Here is a 21,496-nt window from a genome sequence, read left to right as displayed (position 1 = left end):
TTCGCAGGAATCCTCCAGGAAGTTACACATTGGTGTGCAGGTACGATTGGTCAGTGACCTCTGACCTCTAACGTCACCTGATCGATAAAACCGCAGCGTAGCTCGTCCTCGCTCTCTTTTCTCCAAGCTCTTCCTCTGGACAACTGAAGCCGCCGACCCGACAGCGCAGAGGGCTCCCCAGCAGAACATAACATCATTTTCCCATGTCGGTTGTTTCATTTTTCAAATCTTGTTCCCCACTGTGTGTGTTGCGCCAACCCATTCGCTCTCCCCGACTTGTCACATATGGACGCATGATCAAGACCCATTGGTGTCAGTTTGTGACACTGGGGATCCCTATAGCGCCATAGTTCAACGCCGTGGGGGAAGCCCTGTAGTGTCAGTTTTTGACACTAAAGGCAGGTATATGATATTTAACAGAAAAGACTGAGTAACGGGGTGATTGGGGTTCGTGTCCCGTGTGAACATTATATATTTTTATTTATGTTACGCAAGATACGTAAATTGCGTAAGTTACACAAATGACGTTAGTTAACTTACGTGTTAACTGACCAATGTAGTAATTTTAACCCAAACCTTTCTAGAAACTTAACCAAGTACATTTTGTTGCCTAAACAAAACCAAGTATTTTCCTAACCTAACCAAACTGCAACGTTTCACAACTTGAATAACGCACCGTTTCAAAACGGCAATGTTTTGAAACGCTAGTGTTTTATTTTGAAAGTCTAACCGGACGTTGCATATTTGTCATTGCTAAGCATTGCTAACTTGACTGCGGAGCCTTAAACATCTAAAAATTACACTAAAGGGGTATCCAGGGTGTTAAAAAGCGATCCCAAAAGGCCTTGACCAAGCGTCAATATGTGACGAGTCGGGAGTGAGAACGTGTTGGTCATTGAGGTTTTAATGTTGTCATTGTTTAACTTGAGGTTATTGTATAACTAGTTCTCAGCCAACACTAAACTGTTTCACTCTGCTTCTTCTGTCTGCAACACGTGTTCATCCACACGAGACATGCACCCACACCTCTTTGATATAGAGGTCCTCCGAGAACACCAGTCCGTTCTTTGCGTTCTTGGGTTTAAGAAAGGCCCACGAACACACAGCTGAAGAAAAGTTGGTTTCACATTGTAACATTTTACAACATGGTGTATTTTTGTGTAATGGGGGTCTAAACAGCTGCTGACTTCAATTTTCACACTTAATTGATGGCACACCAATGACATTATTTTTATTTCTGCCTCCAGAGAAGCTCAGCACGAGGAAAACACACAGGAAAGTCACACCTAAGGATTGTTTCTGACCTTTGGGTAGAGGTCTGACTTAAACCAGAACAGACCTGTGGAGGACGTACCTGGATCCAAAATGGAAATGTAGCTTTCAGGAGGATCGACTCTCAGGTCTCTCCAGATGTCTGACCTCCTTGCCCTCATGCTGGAACCCGATCCCAGAGAGCAGACCTGAAGACAGTTGGACCTGGTCTGAAAGAAAGGTTTGAGTATTGTTGTCTCCTGCGTGTTTGTGTCCAATAATAACAAAACGCCTTGAGTTTTTTTATCAAACCTTTGAGTGCTGAAATGGTAAGCAGTCACGTCACGGTGACAGAAATACATCCTCATCCTGAAGATTGCATTTCCTGTGACATCGCCTCCTGTAAGTCCAACCACAGGGTTCATGTGACCCACGACGTCGCCCCCTTCTCATTTTTCAACTTGTAGACAAATGGACAGAAGAAGATTTTGTGCTTTGATCCAGATGTTTGGTTTCAGCCTCAGGAGGTTTCAGAAATTCAGAGCTTTAAACACATTCTGCGGAGGAGGAAGTACATTTAACATGTCAAACATTTCTGCTGTCGGAGGCTCCACTCGCTCTGCAGTAGCACTTATAGAACAAAGTGTACGGAAGCTGAGAGCAGCCAAGTCCAAGTTTTAGACAAACCCTTGTAGTGAACAACGATGTGGATTTGTGCATTTTATATTGAATGAATGTGGAGCCACCCTAAATTCCTTTCTCCTCCCCAGAGAAGATGGGGAGGGGTCAAAGTTGCTTTCTCTAAGTGCTATCCCGACCATAAAACTGGCACCTTTTGATTCCGAAGCTGATAACGCGGGGCCTGACTGTTAAACTGACAAAGGGACACAAGCCAGCCATTGGCATCTCCCTGAACAGCCTATCAAAACTGGCCCCCCCACACACGTTTCCGTGGCAACTGACCTTATTCTTTGTTTTATTACCACATCAAAAAGGAAAACCCCTGTCTCACCCAAGTGTGACATGGTCCAGACACTGAACTTTCAATGTAAAAAGACTGCAGTCTCCAAAGACTCAAAGCATTTAATTAAGTTTAATTAAATCTTTAGTTACCTGAATATGTTTGCCTCTATTTGAGCAGTTATGTTAACTGTTGTTGCTATCTGGTGTTGATATTAGTGCTGAAAAGAAGTTAATTGTGCAGTGTTTTTATTTTCAGCAAGACGCTCCTTCATCTAATTTAATCCAAGCTTTCCTCATGTAACCTGAGCTCCCCCAAGTGGACAAAAATAAGTATTACATGCCCTCGTTGGAAATGCCGTTAAATGTATAAATATCCTGACCAATAATGTGACAATTGTTTCCTGTTACCAAATGCCGAGAACAGTACAACCGTCTGACCATTGAGGTTCGATTGTGGAAAATATTTGATTATAATACGTGCAAATAGATTTCTTTCCTTTAGACATTAAGTTTAGAAAGGCAGTCCCTGGGGAAACCTGAGACGCCCCCTGGATAACCACGCCCCAGGCAACAAAAGAGCGACACGCGACCTCGCTTCGCTCTCTGTCTCTTCGCTTTTGGCTCTCTTGCACTCTGCTCTGCTCGCTGGACGCCAGGCAGCGCCCTCAGTCGACCAGCGAAACAAACAGGCCTTTGTTTCGCTGAAGCTACACACCTGAAGTGCCGAGACATCGATCTGCCTTCAGTTTGTTTTATTTTCTTTATTTCTTTTGTTTGTTAAAGTTATCAGTCCGTTAAGTTACACTGGACTAATTCAGGAACGACCAAGTTCCATTTTAAGCTTTTTCGTCAAGCCAACTTCACCGAGGTCAGACCAAGCCACGTGGTCTCGCCAGCTACAACGAAGGAAACCTGAAAACAGCCGAATTGCCAGACGGAGGAGGCGTTTTCAATCGACACGGAGAACCCCGGAGATCCCTAGCAAAAAGCCAGGATCGGCAGCTAGCGTGGGACCCGTGCAACAGGCCAAAAGCAGGCTGTCGACAAGCAGTAAGACTTAACACACGTCCCTGTGATCAGACGTCCATTTTAACTCCTAAATCACAGCATTAGTTTACTTTCAGTAGCTCTTCTATGCCGTATGAGTCAAATGCTTCCCACAGTCGAACCTCCAGGCTCATTGTTCAGCAAATGTTTATGTTCCCTGTATCCAACCATCTTTTTATCACCTTAGTTAGAGAATAAATTCACTGTAATATAGTCAAGAGCTGTGTGTGTTGCCTATTTCTAGTTCCTGCCAAGAGAACTGACCCTTTAGATATGAGACTGACTGACTGATTTAAGATAATTGAGCGATTATTAACTAACTGATCACTAGTAATAATTGTATAATTATTCAAAACTACCTAGAGGTCCGGAGACTCTAGGATTATAACAACTCCGGTGGTGCCCTTTACGAGGAATAAAATTAAATTAAATAAAATGATTTTATGAATCTTAAAAATTCATAATTGGGTATCAATTTTCATAAATTTATTAAAATGCATAACTAATAAATTTAGGTCTGCTACACCCTATTTGCTCTTTTTTTGTGCAGAGAGAAAACAGCTGCTTTAAGATGAAAATAACTGAACTTAACCTCCACGGCTGAACATCTGGCCTGCTGGGCCTCCATAGTTTGTTCATGAACCCGTTGGCCTGATCAGGGACCGCCATTACTGCCTGGGTCGCTTCCAGGACCTTGCTTGGTGACCTGTCCACTCTCTTACTGACAGAAGAAGTATTAGTGTGGATTTTAAGAATAAAAGCTGCTCACAGAGAGCACGTGAAGGTCAGGCTGACTGCAGCGTGCCTCAGGCTTCATCAGCTAATCTAAATGCAGATGTTGTGTCTGTCGGCCAGCTGGAGTGTCGCTCGTCACCATCAGTCTCAACAGGAAGTGTGAAGTGTGATCTTCCTGCAGGCTGACCTGAAAGCAGCTCTGTCTTTGACTCAACCTTGATGTTTTTAACCACTGAAATACAAACAAGGAGAAGCGATGTAGGGAAATGTTGCACCATCGGTTTTGTGCAGCAGCTGCTGGAGTTTTCCTCCTGCTGAAAGAAAATATCATATCAATAAGCTCATTGATCTGCTGTCCGGCTGTTAAAAGTGGAGCAACATGGGTCGGACACAAAGGCAGATCAGAGGAATCGTAGTAGCCTACGCTGTCGCCTGACGTGCACCTCCTCAAAAATGTAACTACACGTGGAGGCGACGCGTAAGCACTGTGATTGGTCAGCTGGGTAGCCTCGCAATGTCTCCGAGCCAACAGGAAGTGCACTGTGAAGTAAATTTTACTAGCGGCTGTGACACAGTGAATCAATATATAACGCGAACAAAATGACTCGTTTCACCATCAGAATGTGATCCTTTCGGTCAAGCAGCACGTTTATAATTTTACCCCCATTCACGTTAGTGGAGAGCTAAACTGGAAATTAGCTCTGCAAGTCAACACGGTGGACGCTGTAGCGGCTACCGCCAAACGCTAGTTGGTGGACGCTACACCGACGCACAATTAAAAATGAATGGCTATGTGCCTAGCCCACAGGCTAGGTGTAGCTACACACGTACACCTGACGCACAAGAGAATTGGTGGGAAACAACCAAGCAAAATAGGACGATCTGGCAAGGAGCGAGTGGAAAACGGCTGGTAAACGTGAGCAGGGCTGACGAGGGAGCGTGGGAACAGGTGAGCAGAGAAGCACAACATTGGTGCTTTGAACACCCCGCACTTCACTGCCTTTTAATGTCATGTCATTGGCATCGCAGTCTCAGATGACCATAGATTTGTTGTACCTGGGGGTTCTTCCCAGGTGGCAGCGTTGATGTTGAAGTTCTTGAGGTTGCAGACATCCTTTGAGTGTAGCTGTGGGTGCCAGATGACAGTTCCGTGTAGAAAATGAAAATGTAGTGTTTATTTACAAGTCGCTGCTGACTGACTCACCTCTGACACACCAAAGCCTGCATCAAGGAAACATGTTGTTCAACCTGGAAACTGTAGCAAACTGGTGCAAATGTTTAGAGACTGAACATGCCTCTAGTTACTGTGGAGCTGATGAGAGTGGGAACACTTGTGTAAATAGGTTGGGCAGTCAGGTGATGTGGAAAAGAGGGAAAGTCTGAACATCTGGAGGATGGTTGGAAGGGGTAACCAGGAAAGTGTCTGAAGAGGAGGCCGACCATAGAAAACCAGTTCTAATAAGGAAGTGCATCTGATTTTACTGAAGCCTAACTTTCTGTTTCAGTGTTCATCATATTATATTATATCATATTCATGTGAGCAAACAGCATATATTTATTCAGATATACTGTACGTTTAATCGTTGCATCTTCAGTATCCAACAAAGGTTAAAGTCAAGGGCAACTGGACTTGACTTTAACCTTCGTTGGATAACTATGACCTGGATGACTGAGAATCTTCATAGACATCTTCAGTATTCAGCAGCCACTGACTTGTCAACACAGGACACGGATATAAATATAGATTATTGTTTGTTTGATCCTTAATAATATATATTTGTACATTTAGCTTGTTTAGAGATATATTATTTTCTCCTTTCTTTAAATCTGTTTTATTTAATATTATATTAATGTTTTCTTTATATATTTGTACATATTTATAGATTCATTATTTACTCATCAGAATACATTGCGTTTTAACATTTTGATTTATGGAGTTGTTTTTATGCTTCAATTTTTATATTAAGTACATTTGTTCAACTACTGTACTTAGGTACAATGTTGTGGTAGTTGTATGTATTTAATGTTGTAGTTACTTTGATTTTATAATCGACTTATTAAAGATGAAGCATTGTAATAGACAGCTGATTAGACCAATCAGGTTGAATCGTGTAATTGTAGTAAACAACTAATCTGGACAGGAAGGCACCAAAAATTCTCATCTTGCATGCAGAAGATTCCAAAATATTTTTGGGAGCTCCATAATGAAACATTATACTGTATATGATAATATTAAATTAGACATGTTTTTTGATGTCCCACTGACTCTAGCTAACACGAGGTTACCGATCCAACGCTAACCTGATAGCCATTAGCTCGAGTCGTCACTACGTCACAGAGACACTTCCTGCTGTGACTGCAATAGTAAAGGGTTAAATATATTTAGGTTTATTAATAACACTGTGGATCAGCAGTTTCCCAGCAGGAGCTTTTCATTTGTCTCGGGTGTGAAATTATTCCCTGCAGCCAAGTCAGCTCTCACTCTGCCTTATTTGTCATTTCCTTTTGGTTAAAGCTGGAATGCAGGACCTTTACAGATAAATGATGTTACATTCAAGCCCAACAAACTCACAGAAGTGCTGATGAAGCCTCTCACCAGGTATATGTCCTTGTATTCTATACCGGAGTTTTTAAATCTGGTGTCTGTTTCTAGTAAGATCTGAATCCTTTTATATATAATAACAATATGAAAAACTGTTGTTATAACACACAAGGTACTGATCCAGGTGATGCTGGTGATCAGGTCTGGCTCACAGTCAGAGGTGTTGGACAGGGTTCAGGTCTGGGTTCTGTGCAGGCAAAGTTCTTCCACATCAAACTGGGAAATGCATTTCTTTATGGACAACGGCCACAAACTTTTGGCCATATACTGTATCTTCCAGCTGAATCCTGTCAGTAGTCCTGAGCTGAGAAAGACAACAAATTTTATTGGAACAAGAGCCAGAATTCAAAGCAACACATGACAGAAGGTCCAAGTCAACGGCATTTCCACCATTTAATGATCAGAGCTTCCATCTTTAAAGGACTGGAAGTGGAAGAAGTTTACATGGAAATGAGGAATCTGTTCAATCACTTTGAATCACTTTGTACAAAGTTCATTGATGGATTTAATACAAGAAGCTGAAAGATTTCTGTGATCCTGACAGACTCAGCTGATCTGTTCTCTACCAGGAGGAGACTCTCCCTCCTGCACAGAACACAGACTCACTGAGGAACCAGAACCAGACCAGAGCGCAAAGCCAGGATAAAGAGGTTCAGTGAATGTGGTGTTGAAGGTGTGGAGGTGGATCAGTGTGTCAGAGGAGACTCTGTAGAAGGACAGAGAGCCAGCAGGACAGTCCACATACACTGCTACTCTACCAGAGGGGGGGGAGGAGGAGGAGGAGGACGAGGAGGAGGAGGACGAGGAGGAGGACGAGGAGGAGGACGAGGAGGAGGACGAGGAGGAGGACGACGAGGAGGACGACGAGGAGGTTATTGTGCCAGACAGAGTAACCATCATCAGAGCAGCTCAGAGTCCAAGACTGATCATTCCTTCCAAACGCACATCTCGTTCTCTCCTTCTGATTCCTCTGTAACTCACTGATATATAAACTCCTCCTCTCCACTCGACCTCCCAGTAACAGTACATTAACATATCTTCAGATGCCTGTATACACTAAGGGGAACCAGTCTATTTAAAACATCAGTAACCAAGGATCAGCTTTGTTTACATCAATCAAATGAAACACACTTACAGGTGCATCTTGTACAATATTGTACATTCACTTCACACACAAGTGAAGTGAATATATCCTAGATTAAAGTTTTTGTTTTAATCTTGATGATTACAGCTTACAGCCCATGGACATCAAAACGAAAAGATATTAGTATATTAGAATAAAAATGTATAAGGAAGTACTCCTCCTTCTGTGGGTCAGTGAACCCTCTGACCTCTGTCACCATGTCAACACACTCAGGAGGGATCTGATTGGCTGCTGCAGGTTGAGTTGTTATCCAGAGGCGAGCAGAGGGAAGCAGGTTCTTTGTCTTCAGCCCAGTCCAGAGTGAACTTCTGTGTTAAGACTGTTTTCCCAATGCCAGCCACTCCCTTTGTCATCACTGTTCTGATTGGTTCATCTCTTCCAGGTGAGATTCTTCACAAAAGTGACAATGTTCTCCTCCAGCAGCTGGAACAGAATATTATATGAAGGACACAATCAAAGTCAAATCATGGAACCAAACATCAGATCCATGTTGGACAGTCTGACAATCCACTGGTCTAAAAAGTGCAGCGTGGAGATTATTGTGAACAGAATAGATGGAAAAGTAGTTGTTGTACATGTACAGACCATAAATATGGAGTCCAGGTGTGTTTGATGCTGCTGGGCAGACTGACCACTGGGAACCTCTGAGCTGTCCTGGTGGACTCTGTGGAGGAATCATGAAGAGTTAGCTCACATTATGTCTGTCCACACAGAGACAGACACAAGGTAAAGGCAGTCGCTTTGGAGCTGCTCAACAGTCAGAACGTGTGTGTGGAGAAAATGTTCAACTGAAGCCAAGAGCTGAAGACTGCTTCTACTGATTCTACTGGTTATACTGGTTCTACTGCTTCTACTGCTTCTACTGGTTCTACTGGTTATACTGGTTCTACTGCTTCTACTGGTTCTACTGCTTCTACTGGTTCTACTGGGCAGCGTCAGATGGGAGAATATAAATGTATGTGAAGAAGAACGATGCTGAAAATAAACACACAGCTTTAATAAAACTTCTCTGGATAAATAACATTAAACATGAATCAGTCAGAGTTTAATGGGATTAACAGCTGACCTCTCTGCAGCAGACGGTCGGCCTCCTTTGAGATCAATAATAAGACCCTTTGACCGGTCACTCTTGAAGGACACACAGCTGGGCTCAGGTCCAGGTCCAGGTCCAGGTCCAGCAGAGCCTGGTCCCTGCTGCTGCTCTGGCCTTCAACACAACACACACAGAGGTCTGAGAGTGAATAATGATGGTGGAGTGATTTGAGTCCTGGACAGTTAGAGATCCTCATCTCACCTCTGAGCTTTGGTCTGGCTGTCATGTTCCCCACACAGAGTGCTTTTAGAGGGAGGGACTCCCTCCTCTCTGTCCTCACACTGACTCATGCTGCTCAACTCACATCCACTTTCACCTGGAGAGGAAACACAAATCATTCATCTGCACATCAACTCAAATCCTCCTTTCCATCATTCCTCCTGGAAAAAGATCAGCTGCTCCTCCACTGATTGGCTGCTAGTTTCTGTTTCATATCAGTGGCAGCTGAATGCAGTCAGACAGCAGCGTGAGGCAGAGGAAGCTGCCATCAGCTGCTGGACTTCTACTATCAGTCCACTAGATGGAGGCATGAAGCTGCAGCCCAGCACACACACCTGCATGGAGGAGCGGATACATTCACTGACTAAATGATATGAAACATGAGCAAACTCTAACAATGCACTACAGGAAGTGTATGAGGTCATCAGAAGTCACATGACAAAACAACCAGATTTTTATTGTAGCTGCTGATCTTATTCTGACAGCCGAAGAAAGGAAATAAGTGAAAGGCAGCAGTTATTATTAAGCACTAGTGTAATTCTGAATGTCTCCAGCTGGACTGGGCGGCAGAATAAACTGTAACCTGAAGGAAATCTACTATTATCAGAAGAAGAAGAACTTCCGGTGGCTAACATGCTAATTTTCCTCGTAAGATCCACTCGGAGTGAAGCAGCAGAGCCTGAATGTGCGGATAAACTTGTTTAAGTGGACTTTTGTGGGAGCAGGAAGTAGCCGGAGCTCGGCTCAGTGTGTATTTTATCAGAGTGAGCTGCGTGTCTGTAACGGAGTGTGTCTGGAGGAAAAGCTGCTGTAAACATGTCTAAAGTCCAAACGCTGAGAGCTTTTGTCCAGCAGCGACTAAGTGCGGCTGCTGAAGAGATATTTGAGCTGTTTGAAAGAACGATAGCAGAGTACGAGGAGGAACTTTGTGGACAACGCAAACTACTGGACGCTGTTTTCAAGCCTGAAGTCCGGTTACACAGAGCAGGTTTGTGCACTTTACTGCTTATTCTCACTGGAAACTGCCTTTACTGCAGTAAAAGTACTAATACCACTCTGTGAAATACTCCACTGCGAGTAAAAGTCCTGCATTCAAACCTTCCTTCAGTAAAAGTATGTGAGTATTATCAGCAACATGTACTTACAGTATGACAGTAAAAGTACTCACAGTGCAGTAAAATGTTCCTGTCAGTGTTTCTCTGTTATATCTGATGTTTCTGGATTAATGTTTTCGTTTTAACTCCTTCACATCCTGCTTGGTACTTTTATCTGCAGCACTACTTCATATTGTTGTATATTAAGTTACTATAAAGCATATTCTCTGTGAGCTTTGTACCACAAAATACATAATACAAGTGTGTCAGTTATATAACCAAGTGTGTTTGTTGCGAAAGTTGCCATGTAACCAAAAGTACAATCTGACATTCCTAAGTAATAGTCTGAGCTAAAAGCATTGCTGGGATTTTTACTGGTGTCTCCGATTAATTGAGCTTTCTTAGGGCCAGATTTACTAAAGGTTTGCGTGAGTGAAATCGTGTGCAAACTTGATATCACAAGCAAATTAACACTTACTGATCTACTAACGGTGTGCACGCAGAACGACATCTTCCAAAAGTGCAAGATAGAACCTGTTGTTCATTTACTACTTTTGCCTTAATGAATATACAATATGGGGCATTTCAATTTTATTTTGCAAAGTAGTGGGAGGGTAACATGCAAATACATTTATTTACTACACGCAATTATCTAACAAGCCTAAATGTAATTTCATGTGAGTGCAACAGCCTCTGTATTTAATACGTTTGGAAGGAAGGTGCAAACCGCTAAGTGTTGCACAGAGATGGCTGCTGTTATCGATGGAGAAGGAGACACAGCCATGATGAAAGTGATGAAAGTGAAATGATAATTTTATTCTATATCCAATATATAGAAATACAATTTATTTATTTATTTGATGAACTATATGAACTGAATTGGGTTTTTTTTTTGTATTTTCCTTGAAGCTTTGGCAATACTGTTGTAGTAACGTTCATGCCAATTGTTGTTTCAACCTGACTTCTTTTCTCTGTGAGAGGGAAGAATTTAGAAAGTTGCATGGCGCTGCGGAGAGCCCCCAGCTGCAGTAGTGCATGGATCACGTGTAAAATTCATCCAGCCAGAGGGAATGATCACCAGCTGTTCACAGTGTGCCGGTCGTAATAGTGACACAACCCATTGTAGGTATCGGAGAGGGAATGGGGCGCTGGGACGTACAGAGCCAGGAGATCACGGAGTGACCGGGCACGGTGTGAAATCATGTTTTCAGGGGTGCTCATGTTTTATTCCCCCCTAGCTCCCCCGTAGTTCGGACACTGTCTCGCATCTGGGTCATTCCAGCATACTGTATCTGTTTCTGCTGGGGTTTCTTAAAGCAGTTTTCAGGTGTGCTGTCCCAAGTACATATAGTACATATGATTTCCACATACTTGGGATGCACTGAATGAAACAAACCAAGGTTTTTATTTAATTCAATTTTATTTATACAGCACAAAAGCACAAGACTACATGAAAGTAAAGAAATGGAGTTAGTAACATGCATGTAATGTGATGAGGTTGCATACAGATGGAGAGAGGAGTGAGGAGCTCAGTGCATCCTGGGAAGTCCCCCGGCCTCAAGCAGTAGTATGGATATGTGGTCTAGTCATTGACGCGACACACACATTTTTGCCTGTTAATGTGTCACCTTCTCCGTTCCTCTTCCACATTTTCATTGCTAAAGTTATACCTCCTGATGGAGTTTGCCGCATTTATGCTACATTCAGATATTGGGCAATGAAACCACAGATAGAGCCCCCTAAAATATTTGCTAGATTGCATGTTTTCTGTTAAAATCTTTAATGAATTCTGTGTTTCACAATATCTATATTCCATATAGGAACCGGTCCATATTGGTACTGGGTTTCAGTAACCAACCCTACTTATGGGCCATTCTGGGGGCTGGATTATGTAAGGCAGTTAAATAAAACTTGATTCAGTTTCCGACATTACAGTTTCTGGGACAGATACTTGACGCAAGCAAACAATTGACACTAGTGTCTGCATCATTCACGCTCCAAGTAATGTAGTGGTGTCAGTGGTTTAAATGTTAACAGGAAGTTACAGTTTTATAAAACATGTGTATGTATTTCATTATTCTCCACAGACGTCCAGCTGCTGTTGGTGAGTAAAGAAGAGGTTCCCCCTGAGCAGCAGGAGTGGAGCACCAGTCTGGACCAGGAGGACCCACCAGAGCCCCTTATTGAGGACTGTTGGAACTCCAGTCTGGACCAGGAGGACCCACCAGATCCCCCACACATTAAAGAGGAACAGGAGGAACTCTGGACCAGTCAGGAAGGAGAACAGCTTCAAGGACTGGAGGAGGCTGAATCACCAGGTTCACATTCACTCCCGTCCCTGTGAAAAGTGAAGAAGAAGAGAAACCTCAGTCCTCACAGTTTCATCAAAGACAGATGGAAACAGAAGCTGATGGAGAGGACTGTGGAGGACCACAACCAGCCAGGAACTCGGATCCATATAGACATTTACAACCAGCTGCTGGGGACAAGGCCTCAGACTCTGAACCTGAGACTGATGACAGTTGGGATTGGGAGGAGACCAGGGAACCTCAGTCAGGTTCAAACCTCTGAAAAACAATGAAGCACCTGTACGTGACGTGCAATGTAATACTGGAAAAACATCAAGAAGCTCCTCTGAATGTGCTACAAGCTTTGGTCACAATGGACTCCAAACAGGAGAGAAACTATTTAAATGTTCAGTCTGTAATAAAAATTACAGGAGCAGATGTGCTTTATCCATACACATGAGAATCCACACAGGAGAGAAACCCTTCAGTTGTTCGGTCTGTGGTAGAAGATTTATGCACAGCTCACATTTGACCACACACTTAAGAGTTCATACAGGGGAGAAACCCTTCAGTTGTTCTGTTTGTGGTAAAAGAGTTGCACGAAAGGAACATCTGACACTACACATGAGAGTCCACACAGGAGAGAAACCCTTCAGCTGTTCTGTCTGTGGTAGAAGATTTGCACAAAGCTCTAATGTGGTCTCACACTTAAGAGTTCATACAGGAGAAAAACCTTTTTCATGCTCTGTTTGTAAAGCAAGTTTCAGTTACAAAGGCGCGCTGTCCGCACACATGAAAATCCACATGGGAGCAACCCTTTAGTTACGAGCAGAGGAAGTAAATGAAGATGCAGAGATGCTTGTTGAGCCGATTCCTTCCAGCAGGATTATAGTACTGAGGGCAAAACTTGGATCAACACCAATAAGTTCAGAACTGTGACACAGACTCCAAAATAAGTTGAGCTTCATCTAAGATGAAGCCACGTGATCATTTTAATTAATGTTTTATTTGTGTCACATTATATGATCATTTTCCAGGTGATTTATGGTACTACATGTATTCATTGATTTTAAATAGATTAAATTGGTCTAAAAGTATTTATGCACCTGTGAAGCAATATGGTTAAAGTGTTGTTTTAAAATGTGAATTATAAATGACTTGACTTACATCCCAACAACACAGTTTATTTCTAATTGAACAATGCACAATATATGTGCTGTACCAGATTTAGCTAAAAGCTAATTCCCATCTGCAGTCCCTGGGCAGGTGCCAATAGTGTGCAAAACATTACAATAAAAAAAAGACAAGGAAAAAAAGATCAAGCATTCCCAAATCCAAACCTTATATTTCACAAATATATAGAAAAATGCCAACCTATTCAAATAAGCCTATTCTAACAAACTAAAAACATGCTCAAATATACCAAACCTCCCATAATAAACACAACATCAACAATCCAAATCCAAAAATAAACAAATTAATCAAGTCATTAAGAGAATTTTAACATACACACAGTAAAAAACATTACATTAAGCTGACAGCGTTATCCAAAGCGACTTACAATTGCTATACATGTCAGAGGTCACACACCTCTGGAGCAACGAGGGGTTAAGTGTCTTGCTCAGGGACACAATGGTGCATGGGTCACAGTGGGGGATTGAACCCGGGTCTCTCACACTAAAGGCATAGTCTTGATTGCCCTTCAACCATGTTTTCACACTACCTTTAAATTTTTTGAATATACTGCATTCTCTGACACTCAGTGGTAAGAAATTTCACATCCCAGCTGCCTTTACTGAAAAGCAGTTTTGTCCAAATGTCGTAGATGGACGATTCTCCTGGTCTTGAATTGGTCTCATTATGTGTAAAACATGAACAGCTGATTCTGAAACTTTTGCTCAGATCACAAGTGTTTAGACAAACTTTCATTCCACACAATTGGAAAGCTCATGTGATGGATTTACCCAGTTGCCTTTAAAGCAGAGGTTCAGATTTTTCCAGCCTGTTTCCATACAGTATTCATATTAGAGCTGTGCAATTAATCAAATTTGAATCACCACTTTGATTTTGGCTACTAACAATAATAAAAACAAGTTAATGAAGATAAAACGATGGCTGCAGCTTAATTTAGAACCTTCATGGTTGATGTGTCTTTATTTACCTCCTGATCCAACCAGGAGAGTTTCATGTCCGTCACAGTATGTTACCTGCTTCTTTAGTTTTTTTAATATTATAATAATGACGCTGCCAAACCACGACTAGATGTAAACAAGAAAAAGTTGAATAAACAAACTATGCTTTTATTTTCAAAATGTTGTTTTGGTTCTATGTTGTACCTTCTACTTTAGATTTACCTGTCTGTCTGAAACGTACTGATACCCGTATTGATTAGAAGTTCTCCTCAGAAACATGTTCACTTTATAAAATGTAATCTGAAGAATTCAGGGTGGGGCAGGTCATGAAACATGTGGACAAGTTAAACGGCCCCGTTTCTAAAAGCAGGATTAGTGACATCTCAGAGTATGTTAAGCCTGAGATGAGAATGGGAATTACCAGACAGGATATATTTAGATTATATATGTTTCAGGGTGAGGCCGTATGAGAGAGCTCCACAAAAAAAAAGGGCCAACGATCCATAGTGCACGGACAGCGGCCCATTGGATAATTTTTATACTAGACAGAATAGAATATTCTGACACTTTGCTGGCCCAATCACATCTCTTACTAGACCCTACTTCTTTGCCGCCAAATGTGCGAAATATGCCCCCATATGAATTCAAGCAAGTCAGCAGGACAACAACTTTTAAAATGTTTGTTTTATGAATGAAGTTTGGATCGATCAGGGCGATGCTAACTTGTTAACAATAAAGTACAACAATAGCTGGAAAAAATTTACAGGCATGTTTTCTGAACTCACAAGGTAGGTCAACCTCCTTGCTTTCTTTTTTCCAAGTAATGTCTGGTTTTTATATAAATATGAAGTAGTCTTCCAACAGAGCTCTGAGTGCCAACCTACGCTAACAACAGTGGAACCGGATGTGCACAGAAGGTCGCTGCTGAGAAGTTTGAGTAAAGATAAGTCACGGTTGTAATCCCAAAAACTAAAGTTATAAAGCTAATTTAATAAAAGCAGTTAACTTAAAGCTCCTCCCACAGGTAAACGGTACCGGTAGTTGTTATAGCATAATCCAGACCGACTACGGTTGTTTATTTGTCCAACAGCTGCAGCGCTGCTCCCGGCTCTTTCTTCTACACTTCCCCTAGTTTAGCAGCTTTCTGTCAGCCAGCGGCATCACTCCCCCGCTCTCCCTGGTCCTCTCCAACCAACGCTCTGAAGCCATCTGTGACGTGCGGACAATATCACTGCTGATAGGCTTTTGCAACACAGCATCATGCAAATTTCTTGCTCAGATTTAAAAAATTTAACTTAAACGAACCAACGAATGTCGCAACAAACGCATCTTTTTGCACCGCCTGGAGCCAATCCATATGAATTTGCATCTTTGCATTGACTTTGTATGTAATCAAACCGCACGAAACGCTGGATTCGCTTTCAGTGTGAACACACCAAAAGAGCTCATGGAGCCACAGCTGAATGTGGTGCAGTGTGTCACACAGAAAGTGCTTTTATGGTTCTGCTAAAATAGTAGCTTACTTAGTAGCAGTAGTTAGCTGCTAAAGTAACTAGTATCATAAACTCCTTAAATGGGCAAAAGTGGATGCAGTGCAGTCGGACGCCAGAGGGAAAACCGGACACAATTTTCTCCATTAACTCTGATCCAGTTTAAGTAAAACCACAGAATAAAGTTGTATTTTTGTATAGAAGTCAGTGAGGGTTAGTCTTGCATAGCGGGCCTTGATTATGTGCGGTGCCGTTAAGCCCCGCGACACTTCTGTGCTCAGGCAAGTTGGACAATCAGAAGCAAGTGAGCTTTCAAGGAGGGGGGCCTTAAAGAGACAGGAGCTAAAACTGAGTGTTCAGACAGTGGGTGAAAAGAGGAGCAGTGGACAGGGTGAGGAAAATAATGTAATGCATGTAATCATTTTCTAGTAGAAATCCTAAACACAGTATGAACCTAAAAATGAGCATTCTATGGCATCTTTAAAGGACTGGAAGTGGAAGAAGTTTACAATGGAAATGAAGAATCTGTCCAATCACTTTGAATCACTTTGTACAAAGTTCATTGACGAATGCATTACAAGAAGCTGAAATATTTCTGAAACTGTGATCCTGTACAGACTCAACTGATCGGTTCTCTAATAGGAGGAGACTCTTCCTCTGATAGAGAACACAGAGACACTGAGGAACCAGACCAGGACCAGAAGAGACCAAATCCAGGATAAAGAGGTTCAGTGAAGGTGGTGTTGAAGGTGTGGAGGTGGATCAGTGTGTCAGAGGAGAATCTGTAGAAGGACAGAGAGCCAGCAGGACAGTCCACATAGACTGCTACTCTGTTAGAGACAGAGGGGAAGGAGAAGGAGGAGGAGGAGGATGATGTTTCTCTGTTATTGTGCCAGACAGAGTAACGCCCAGCAACAGAGCACTCCAGACTCCAGGACCGATCATTCCTTCCAAACCTCTCTCCTCTCACTCCAATTCCTCTGTAACTCACTGATATACTAACTCTTCCTCTCCACTCGACCTCCCAGTAACAGCGACCAGTCAGACCATCTCTACACAGCAGCTGCCTCCAGTAGTCAAACCTGTCTGGATGATCAGATATGACTGATCCAGGAACACATATGTTGCCTTCCTGTTGTTGTCAGACAGTTTGATCTTTCTGTGTACTGTGTTTGTGTCGATTGTGAGTTCACAGGAATCTGATGAGAGAACGAGACACAATCCAGCTGCAGTTATTGATCTATCATCTGTTCACTGATTGGCACTTTGAATGAGTGATGTCACAGTCTGAAGATGGTTGAATGTTTTCATGAATCAAATGAAAAAGACACTTACACTTCCTCAGACCTGGTCTCAACCATCGGACTCCAGCAGGCTCCACCCTGAAAGGAGAGGGGGGTCAGAGCAGCATCAAACATGGACATTACATTCCTCTCATACACATATACACAATGTGTACATCTGGCCTGCTTCTCCCTGCTCCCCCTGAACCTCTTCACCTCTGCCACTCTGTAAACCCAGATCTGCTCTGAATTTAACTTGTGAGTTGAAGTCTGTAACAAAGTGGGCTCATTACTAAACCAAATGAGTTGTAATATTCAGCTGAAATATGCAGTGTAATGTTGAAATATGCAGTGCAATGATGATGTTAAGCCAAGGCGTCCATTTTAGTAGGGACAGCAGGAAAATGTCCCAACAATATCCAGCTGCTACTGAGTTTTGTCCTAGTCAATGTATTTGGTACACAAACGTTAACAACTCTAATTCTCCACTACAAGTCCAATGTGTGAGACCATCAGGGGGAAAGTGAGAAATATACATAAGTCCATTATATCACTGGCTAAATATACTCCTGCATGCTGCACAGAGTCATCTCAGTCATCGTCTCTCCCTCTCCTCTATGTGTGAGGAGTGAGATGAGTTATTATGGTTACGGGGATGTTGTTTGTCTCTGCCGCTCTTCGTTACTAGTAGTAAGAGTTGTATGACTGGAAGCTTTTGAAAATATAATGTTTCCATAAAAATATTAAAATAAATTAGACAAAGCAAATATCAAATTTTATATCAAGAGGTTTGCCTCATTCGTCAACTGTAGTACTACAATCTGACTTTGGTTTGAAGTGCCTGGGTCACGTGACATGGAAGCTACTAAAATAAAAGGAAATGTGTCCTTAAAGATATTAATATTAAATATAAAAAGCACTCAAATCTAATATCAAGATGTGTGTCTCATTTGTCCAGAGGAGTACCAGAATTTGACTTTGGTTTAGAGTCCCTGGGTCACGTGACATGGAAGCTATTAAAAATACTGCATATTTTTCGTCATATTGCCAACACTGTTTGAAACTGGGGAAGAATACGCCAGATTCTAAGTGAATAACTGTAACTGTGTAATAGCCAACTTAAACTAACTTCACCACGATGGGAGACATGCAGCTCAGTTGAAAAACACATGAGGACAACTCTCATGTGAAGAGCCAGATTGCTCTGAAATTGACTGAGGTGGCTTGACCATCGTTTTCAAAGTGAAGACTGGCTTGACTGCAGTAGCTCAAAAATAGTCGGTAAACTCTCACACAGGTTGCTAAAGTGCATGAAAAATATCAATAAAAGTGCAAAATACCACAATGACAGTACATTTGAATTCACAGTTGACCGATGTTCTTGTGGTGGAAGAAGGCAGTTTTTGTGACCCGGTTGATGTGGGGCAAGAAAGAGAGGGTAGGGTCAAAGGTGATTCAGAGGTTGTGGACCTGGGTGGAGAGGGTGACAATGGAGCCATCCATGTTGAGTGAAAAGCTACATACGTGCTCTCAAGCCTCAGTCTAACTACAGCGATAACACTGCAGTTAACGAAAATCAAGTCCAATGTGCAAAGCAAATGGGAAGCGATTTGTTTATACTAGCCTACAGTGATGCAAGGCAGAGTTGTAGCCAGCAAACGTTAGCACGGATCCACCGCTGTTAGGTTTATTGACATTTTACTGATACTCAGGTACACAGCTTCACCACGTAACTAACGCAACCCTCATAATGTACAGAACAACATACAGAGGACGACCCATCCACTACATTATCGTTACTTACTTATTTTCTAACTTTTATAAAGTGTGGCAACAATCTCATTAAAAAAATTAAGTCTACCTCACTAACCATTTCATTATCATCCAATACATTTTGCTGTGCTCACTTTGCTGAGCCTGAAAGATACACAAATAGTACAAATGTTAGTTACGTAAAAGCAGCAGGTGAGCTAACGCTGTTGCATGTCAGCTAAATGCAGTAAATGTACCGTTATCATGTAACCAGCATGGATTAGTTCCTCCCTTTTTTGGGGGGGGAGTATTGTGCCAATATGCCGGTAGCTGCGCTGTATGAGCCAGGACATTGGTAGAAACAGAGCCTGAACATGTCTGTGTGAAAAGCTACAGCCCACATGCTGGTGTTTCCGCGTTGATTGTGGGATCTCTGTATGAAACGACTGGTCCAAATGGAAGGATGTAGATGATGAAAAGAAGGAGGACCAAGCACTGAGCCCTGATGGACACCATAGGAGACCATATTGGTGTCTGTCAGAAAGATAGGAGTTAACCCAGGAGAGGGCAGAGCCAGTTATGCCGAGGGTGTGCTGAAGCCGTGTGAGAAGGATGGAGTTGACGAGGATGGTGAGGAACCCAGAGTCAGCAGATGGAAGTATGTCATTGGTGCTTTTAAGTAGTGCAGTTTCTGTGCTGTGTTTTGAGTTGAACAAATGATTTTGGAAAATCATTCATTCAATCAGAAAAGGATGGTTGGGGATGGGTCTGCAGTTACTCAGGGTGTTGGGGTCGAATCCAGGTTTTTTTAATATGGGGGTGACAGCAGCGAGCTTCATCATTGGATGATGGAGTAGTGTGAGAATCGCGCTCTGTTAAGGGCACCTTTGTATCGGAGTTTGTAGACATCCAAGTGTATAGTGAGGCTAGTTCTTTTTAAAAGATGTTCCAGGTGGCGGCCCTTGGCTTTGAGGTGGTGAAGTTGATCTGTATACCAAGGGGAAGTGTGTGAAGACGATTTTTGTTTTTAATTGGGCAATCTTTATGAAACAGGAGGAGAGTGTGTCATTGTAGGTGTGTACCAAGGGGCAAACTTCCGGTCTCATCTCTGAGACTAAACCAGTAGTGTCAAACACTGCGTCATTGAGTGGTCACTTGAGGCTGGCTCCAAATGACAACTGTGAGGGGATGACATTTTTTTATAATTCACTTGTTTAAAATATATTAAGCCTTAAAGTTCTGCATTATTAGGGGTATGGCCACTATGAGAGAGAGGTGGCTGCTGCCTCTGTCACTGATAGCAGTCTGTCTGCCGTCTGTTAGCCTCAATTAATACAGTCAGTCACAAAGCTCTGCAGCTCTGCCTGTTTGAGGCTTTTTGAGACTTCTTCGTGCAAATACCGGACAAAAAATGGCAGGCTGAGCGTTAAGCGCATATGAGCAAACAGTAAACGGTGTACTGCACATTGCCATAACTACTGTTACATGCCAGAGAGGTTATCATGCTGAGGCGATCTCAGAGTTTAGTAGGTTTATGGCAGTTGGGACGAAGCTGTCAGTAACTTATCTACTATTGTTGTGTTTACAGGGGCCAGATGAACTGATGGCATTATCATTCCAGATGTGAAACACCAGAGTTCAGCTCTACAGAAGTCCCAGCTATGAATGTGGCCCGGCCAGCTTCTGCAGCTTACTGCTTTGCTCAGTCTTTTGTTTTTAATTTTAATTTTCTGAAATTATAATAACTGACTAAAAGACTAACATCTTTAAGAGACACTGAGAAGTTACTCTGTTGTGAAAGCCCACACTATCTGCACACTGAATAGTTTTGAAGCCCTGTAGAAGGTGTGGGCACAGTTATTAGGAGGCTTACACCGTAGAGATGCACCTATTTACCACAGATGCATTCTCTCAGCTCTGAGACTAGTGTTACTTTCGTCAGACGAAACTAAACAAAATATCTTCATCAACGACCTTTTTTCCCCTGACAAAAACGAGACGGCACGACAATGTCCTTAAACGCTAACTGTGACTATATTAACATGCAATATTTTTGGCGAAAAATGATGAGACTAAAATGTAATTTATAAAATAAAAATGTTAATAAAATCTCTCTTTCTTTTTGTCAGTATAGTGAGGAGACAAAATATTACAGGCCATATTTTCTCCCTCCAAAATTTAATTTTTTCAAACAACATACGGTGTACCAGACAAGTGGGGGAAATGCTTTTGCTTGACAAGGGGAGTAAGGATGTCTAGGTCCAGGGTGATAGCCAGTAGGTCAAAGATTGTAGTGCAAGAGGTGCAGACCAGGTCTAAAGTGTGTCTTTTCTGTGGAGAATACAGTCTCTTTGTAAACCGATTATTTTGTAGAAATCTGCTGAATATGAAACAATTGTGTGA

General features: G+C 42.3%; 1 protein-coding gene across 1 annotated transcript in view; it reads right to left on the bottom strand.

Moving 5' to 3' along the window:
* Positions 1–21,496, bottom strand: part of LOC119915558 (NACHT, LRR and PYD domains-containing protein 12-like) — a 74,476-nt gene that overhangs the window by 38,009 nt on the left and 14,971 nt on the right.

The sequence above is a fragment of the Micropterus salmoides genome, unplaced genomic scaffold (genome assembly GCF_014851395.1).
Source record: "Micropterus salmoides isolate LMB-PRFRI ecotype aquatic unplaced genomic scaffold, ASM1485139v1 Ms_hic_scaffold_1, whole genome shotgun sequence".
Taxonomy (NCBI): domain Eukaryota; kingdom Metazoa; phylum Chordata; class Actinopteri; order Centrarchiformes; family Centrarchidae; genus Micropterus; species Micropterus salmoides.
This window is presented reverse-complemented; position numbering and strand designations above follow the sequence as displayed.